This window comes from Marmota monax, unplaced genomic scaffold, assembly GCF_021218885.2.
Source record: "Marmota monax isolate L192 unplaced genomic scaffold, Marmota_monax_Labrador192_F-V1.1 WCK01_AAM20220418_F8-fsc00352, whole genome shotgun sequence".
Lineage (NCBI taxonomy): Eukaryota > Metazoa > Chordata > Mammalia > Rodentia > Sciuridae > Marmota > Marmota monax.
In genome coordinates, this window is record NW_026694831.1 from 124,374 (window position 1) to 131,625 (window position 7,252).

Consider the following 7,252-nt stretch of genomic DNA (forward strand, 5'->3'; position numbering starts at 1 on the left):
CCACGCAGAGCCACCTGCAAGCCCACCCGGAGCTGCGGCTCAGCACCCACCTGGCTCTCTGGCCAGAGCTTTGCACAGCTCTTTAATCTCCCTGAATCCTGGGGACTTGGTGCTGTGTGTTCACTGTGCCCGGGGGCTGTGGGCTGCCTAGGCTTTCCCTTCTGCGTCAGCCAGACCTTCCCAGCATTAAGACCAGAGAGGCCAGGAAAGTCCCCTGAGGAAACTCAGCACCTCCCAGACCATCAGACAAGCTAACGTCCGGGTGGGTTAGAGAAAGTGGGAAAGGCTCAGAATAAGCGGGAAGGAGAACAGCCAGGATTAGTGAGAAGTCAAAATGCCACCGTTCCCACCCTGGGTCCCCGGAGCAGGTGTTCCAGTTGAGCAGTCCTTAGAAGTTAACTCCACCAACCTTGTAATTTTACCGATGAGAAAAGCAAGAGCCATTCGGAGTGCGATTGTGTGTTCTAGGTCACAGGACCAATTAGCACACTTGCAGAGTTACTGCAAATGAGCCCCAAAGCACTTGCAGAACAAGCATCATCATCCAGAGATGGGGGATTTCAAAGTGGCACAGGGTGGGCCTTGAGGAGCTATGGACGCTCTTGTGTAAGGTGTTTGCATTTGTCTGTGATCTATACGACCCTTCCCCACCTGAGGCAGCATTAGAGTTCCAACAGTGAGTTTCTCATTTATAGTCCCAAGGGGCTTCTGAGTAGATACCAAACATCAGACTGTCCAACTGGATTCCAATGCCAAGGCAGAAACGTTGAATTCCACTCCTCTCAAAGCAACTTCTACTCCCTAGACCACCCTTAGCCCTAAGGTATGTTTGTCATCCCCGTCTTTTGGACACAAGGAGAGGAATTCTGTGCACAGAGGCCCCACATCTTGGCTCCTGGAATACACAGAGAACCTGTGTGCAGAACCACCAAGAGCTCATGTGGACGGAGCTGTGTTCCATATGGCCCAGAGATCTTGCATTTCCTTCAGAAGGACTCAAAAGAGGGCCGTCAGCAATAGGGCTGAGGAAGAATTGAGGAAGATGAGGTAGGTTGGCATGTAGATAAAGGATAGATAATAAGTGAATGGGTAGATGGATAGGTAGGTGGGTGGCTGGCTGGCTGAATGGATAGATAATGGATGGAAAGATGGATGGATAGATAGATAATGGATGGATGGATGAGTTAGTGGATACATAGATAGAAAATGGATAGATGGATGGATGAATGGATGGATATATAGATGGATGGATAGATAGATGGTTAGATAATGGATGGATGAATGAGTGAATAGACAATGGATGGATGGATGAATGGATGGATAGGTGGATGGATGGGTTGATAGGTAATGGATGGATGGATGAGTGAGTGGATGGATAGATAGATAATGGATGGATGAGTGAGTGGATGGATAGGTGGGTGGATGGATGGATAGATAAGTGAGTGGATGGATAGATAATGGATGGATGGATGAGTGAGTGGCAGATAGATAGATAATGGATGGATGGATGGATGGATGGATGAGTGGATGGATAGGTAGGTGGATGGATGGATAAATGAGTAACGGATGGATGGGTGAACAAATAGTACGTAGATATATATCTACCCACAGGCACATATAGCCTCCCTCACAACACAAAGAGCCATCATGGTTTTAAGCCACTAACTGGGGTGGCTTGTTAGGCAGCAGGAGCTACTCATTTGCCACCAGAGGAAGACAGAGAGGAAATAGGAGCAAGAGAACCAGCCAGCAGCAGCAAGAGTCGGAGTGACGAAGGCAGATGACACATAGGCCATCACGTGTCACAGGCCTCCTGGCTTTGACAAGACCCTCCCAGGTCAAGCTGACCTTCCCCACGCTCCCTGCTCCCAGAGCATCACACGTCCATGTTTATACTTCAGGATCCGCCTTTGCCCCCTGCCCCGCCTCTGACTGGGTACTCACCCACCCCACGTACCCTAGTTGAGCTGCGTCATTAACCCCGTAATTGTCACCCCTGCTCTGTGTCAGTTGCTCCTGTTCATCTCTTAGATCTCACCTGCCCCACCTCCTTGGTCTGGGACTAGGTTCCCTGATTCTGTCCCCAGTGGTGTCTGGACAAGCCCTGCTCCAACGGAAGGCACCACCCCGTCTGCGGAGTGTTGGTGCCGGACCAGCCGCGGTGTCCCGTCCTGACCCTCACATCTGGGCACTTCCTGCAGCCCACAGGCCACCTCCAACCCTGCGGAATCCCACCATTTCCCTCTGTGCTCTAACCTGTCCTCTGGCAACTCAGGGCGTCACTTACTGAGCATCACAAACTTCTGCCTGCCACTGAGTCACTATGTGACTCAGTGCCTCTCTCCGCCTGACCCCATGTTAAGGGCAGCTTTTCCGAGTCAGCGGCTGCTTCTTGCCAAGGATCACTAAGAACCTTCCCGCCAGGGTGGATGACGCCCAAGCAAGACTTATCAGCTTGTGAATCCTTGGCGCAGGGGGCTGTGCCCGGGACTGTTTTAAAGGAGCCAGACTGCACTCGAGTCCTGGAGAGGCACTTTGTATCTGAGAAAAAAAATAAAATAAGTCCCTTTTCTGCACTCCAGTAAATGAAAGGGCCACGCTATTAAATAGCAGTGGGGAAAACTAGCTCTTAGGGGAAAATGGAGACCCAGTGAGACAAAGGCAGGGGGAGGATGATGTCACCACCACAGGACACTCGTGTCCATCGGGAGCGAGGCTGGAGAGTCTAAGTGCCAGCCAGTCTAGCACCACTTGCCTCCATACAAAGTGCTTCTGATTCTCAAGTCTGCACGTCTTTGGGGTGTTTCAAACCTGGGTATTTAAAGGGATTTAGTGATCCCACAACGTGCACGTAGATCAGCCTGTCATTTTGGATGCCATGACCACACACGATTCTTATGTGCCAATTAAAATGAATAATAAGTAAGATAAAGAGATGGTCTAGAACAGGTCCTGGGATGTCAGTGGGTGTCCTCTTACAGTTGCCTGGTGTGCAAGGAAGGTCTGTTCTTGGCCTAGAGTCTGCAGCAGTCTCTGCCTCCAGGATGTGGCACACGGTCGGGGTTCATTAAATCCTTCCTGAGCACCCCCCCCCACACACACCCAGGCCCCATGCCTTGCTGCAGGCAAGCTAGACAATCGCATGTAATGCAAAACTCGCGGGCTCCGGGCAGACATTAGCATGGGGTGTCCCAGGTCAGCCTCACACCAGCTCCATTTCTGCATGTGCTGCCGCTGTCCTGGGCTCCCGGATGTTAGGACCTGATGGATCCCATCTAGGAAGCACCAGCTGAGAACCCTGAGATGTTTCAAGAAGGATGCAATGTCAGCCTTCCACCCCAAGTCAACAGGAACCGTGAAGGGGCCGCGTGCAATCTTTGTTTATACATACATCTGATTTACGTTTTTCCTTCATGTGATTTTTATGAAAGTTAGTTAACATATAATAAAACACCTTTATAAGACTTTGGGATCATGCAGGAAGACTTTCTAATACATGTGATAGATCAGAATAACAACAGCCTAAGCAAGAAAACCTTTATGTTTCACAAATAACAGAAAGTTGTAGGTAGGTGTTTCCAGGGATAGGTATTAACTTGTGATATCAGGGTGCTGGACGGTCATCTCTGGATTCTCTTGGCTTTTCCTCCTGGTCACAAGATGGTTACTGCTGCCCCAAGCATCAAAACCACACATAGGACTTTAAAGTTGGGGAAACAAAGGCATGTCCTTTTTCTACTCTTCCTCCTCCTTCTAAGACAGAGAAGAACATTTTCCAAGACTTTTTCCTCTCCTATTTCATTGAGTCGACCTGTGTCACATGCTCATCTCTATAGGAAAATTTGACATGTTAGAATCTGGTAAAGAAAATTCCATTTATATTAGTTGGTAGCAACAAACTGCTGAACAAAGGACTTCAAAGTAAAGTACCCCGAAGGATCACTCAGTGGTATAAATGGTGTCTTCTTTTCCAAGGAGACATTGAGCATTTCAGGGTGACAGGATAGTTTGCTCCAGGCAGGAGCTGGGAATCCAGGCCCATGGTTCCTAGAGTTGCTCTGAGCACATGGGCCCTCCTGCCCAGTGTGTGTGGGGGTGATGTGCCCTTCTGCCCGGGGGTTGGGGCAGAGTGGAATCCCCGTCCCTGGATCTCTCCTCCAGAGAGTGTGACGGAAGGCACATGCTATACTTCAGTTCAAGTTCCACTGCAGGAACGAGTCACATGCCACCCCGGGAGATCAAAGGCTGAACCCCAAATGAAGGTGTTGGGGACTTGGCTGTGGGTGGGATAGTTGAAAGAATGATCAAGGCTTGCCGTGGGAGAAAATGACCGTTTACTGAGGAACAGCTCTGCATATTTATAGAGCCGGGGTTGGTGGTTTGACAGTTATGACAGTTTAATGGTTGAAGGGTTTGACAGTTGGCATTGGGGTGCTTTCTGATTGGTGGATAAGGATCATGTGAGCCAGCAGGGCTAGTCTGATTGGTGGGTAAGGATCATGTGAGCCAGCAGGGCTAGTCTGATTGGTGGGTAAGGATCATGTGAGCCAGCAGGGCTAGTCTGATTGGTGGGTAAAGATCATGTGAGCCAGCAGGCTCTTCTTGGGGGATGGGAAAGTTAGTCTTTGGAGCCGGGGCGACTCCCAACAATAGTCGTGCCCCCCCAACACTTTGCATAGATGAGCTTTCACCGTTAACTGACAGCTATCGAGCCCCTGACGCCGCTGGCTAAGGGCAGGGACAGAGGACGGCAGGTTGAGCACACCTGGTGTGTCATCACAGCACTCTGGGTCAGCACCGGTCTCCTCATCCTCCGTGGCCCCCTCAGCCTCCGTGGTCTCCTCAGGCTTGGTGGCCTTCTCAGCCTCCGTGGCCTCCTCAGCCTTCGTGTGCAGGGCTCTTCTGTGTCTGCGTCCACTTTCCCTCTGCTTCTCATTCTCAAGTGGCACTTGGCATATTTCTCGGTCTAACTCAGTCATGCTGCCAAATCAGTGGCCATCGTCATCTCCCTATTGCCTACTTGAGGATTTGGGGTACTGAAGAATACTTTTGGAATCGTATGTTCCTAGTGAGTTTCTTTGGCTACGTGTTGGGAACGTTGCATGGAAGGAAACTTTGCTCAGACTGCCTCCCCCCATCTTCCCGATCTCTGGACGCGACTGGCTGATCACATCAATGCTGTACCCTGTGCCCTCAGGGGGTGAGCAAGCAGCCTTGGATTCGATTTGATGATGAAGCATGTGCTTACTAAGCATCTGTTATGTACAAGAAGGCTGTCCAGTACGTAGCAGCAGAGACTCCAGGGTCAGTTGACTATGTCGAACTTGGACATTGCCTCGCCCTCTTAATTATAGCAATGTGGGCCGTTGTTCTGGTGAGAGTTGAATTTCGGGGTTAGTGAGATGCCAGAGAGGGGGCATGTAATTAGTGGTCTCCAAATGGATGGTGGATGACCATCTGGACAGATAGTGCACAAGAAGGCCAAGGTCCATTTCTGGAAAACAAAGCTTCCCGGATGAGGAGAACCACTCTCCACAGGGCTCCACCCTTCCTTGCTCAACCCTTGGCAAAGACCAACGATTTGAAATAGCAGGAGGTGTCGGGGGGGGGGGTGTTAACAGGGGGTTCTGAGCCCGAGAGTGCTCCGATCCCGGCCAACACCCTAGTCCCTCCCCACGAGGGGTTTCTGAAGGAGGCATCTTCACCAGGCACAGCACAGTGAGCTGGGCTTGGAGCTCGGGTGGGTTCCCTGGGACCCACGTATCCTATGATGGCACAAACTTGTTTGGATTAGAGTCCAATCCCCTACACCTGCCAGGCCTGGGGACAGCTGGGCATAGGACACACATGGTAAGATTGCCAGCACCCTCTTCACCTGACTGCCTGATACAGTTTGAATAATGGCCTCCCTTCCAAAATTCATATGTTGAAACTTAATCCCCATGCACCAGTGTTGGGAGGTGTGGCCTCTGGGGGACTGAGTCAGGAGGGTTCCATTTGCACCCCCATGCAGGGGGAGGAGGCTGAGGGGAGCCCTGGCCACTCCTCTGCACTCACCCTTGCAGGACGCGGCAGAGAGCTGCCATCATGGAAGCAGAGAGCACCAGAGACAAACCCTACAGATTCTTTGACCTTGGACTTCCAGCCTCCAGAACTGTAAGAAACAGGCTTCTCTTGCTTATAAATGTCATCCAGCCTGTGGTATTTTGTTACAGTAACACAGGGGAAGATGCCACCACATGGAGCAGTAGCAGAGCACAGAGGACCCTCTGGGCTCTCTCTCTGCTGAACGCTTCCCATAGAAGGAAGCGAGGTTGGCACTCCTTTCCAGGCTCACGGTTTCCGGAGTGCACATAGGAGACTGTTGTTAAAGGAGAGCGTGGTAGAGACAGTCACAGCCATCTGAGGGGTCTTTTGTGGGCATCAGCAAATGAGATCAATCAGTGGCCTGAAATGTAATTCATCAGGTTCTTTTCCCTGCTCCGGAGGTGGACAGAGAAAAAGGAGTGTGAGATAGTGTCTTCGCAGGCTGGGATCAGGGGCCAAATTCACCGAGATGGATGTAGCAGGGATCAATGTAAACTTCTGCACTTGAGGTCCGGAAGCACTGACTGACTTCAAAGTGGGGACTTGGCCTAGACTCTGGGGATTTGGCGGCTCCACGAGGGCTTTTATTATGATGCTCAGTAGTGGAGACCTTCCTTGCTCTGCTCGGTCCCGACGAGTTCAGTTTTGAATGCCGTGTTCTGCAAGGATCATGGGCAGCCTGCAGATCGCGCAGAGAAAATTAGTAGATGGCATAGGAAATTGAACTGGAGAGTGCTTTAGAGAGACATTGTCATCTTCCGCAGTTTCCAGATTCTGAAGGTCCCCAGGAGGTGGCTGAATTCCTGTCACTGGGGTGGACCCTGTGACTGGCACAATTGGATGAGGAAATGCAGGCTCTGAGAGGCAAGGGATTTCCTTACTCCAGACCCCCAACAAAATGGTCCTGGAGCCTTCTTTCTGCCCAGTTCAGAAGTGTGCACTTTCCCTGTGACTTCGGGGGTTGAGTGACCTGTGATTCTAGGATTCTGAGGTTCCAGGACCCTATGGCTGAATGCTCCCCCTGTGGCCATGTTCCAAGACCCTGCAGGACGGCTTTGGGAAAGGCAGGACAGGTTGGAAGCAAAGTAGGATGATGAGCACGAGGGACAGAGAAACCAGGCAGGTGACCCTTCGTTTGGTTTCTCCCCTAAAAAACACTCCTGCT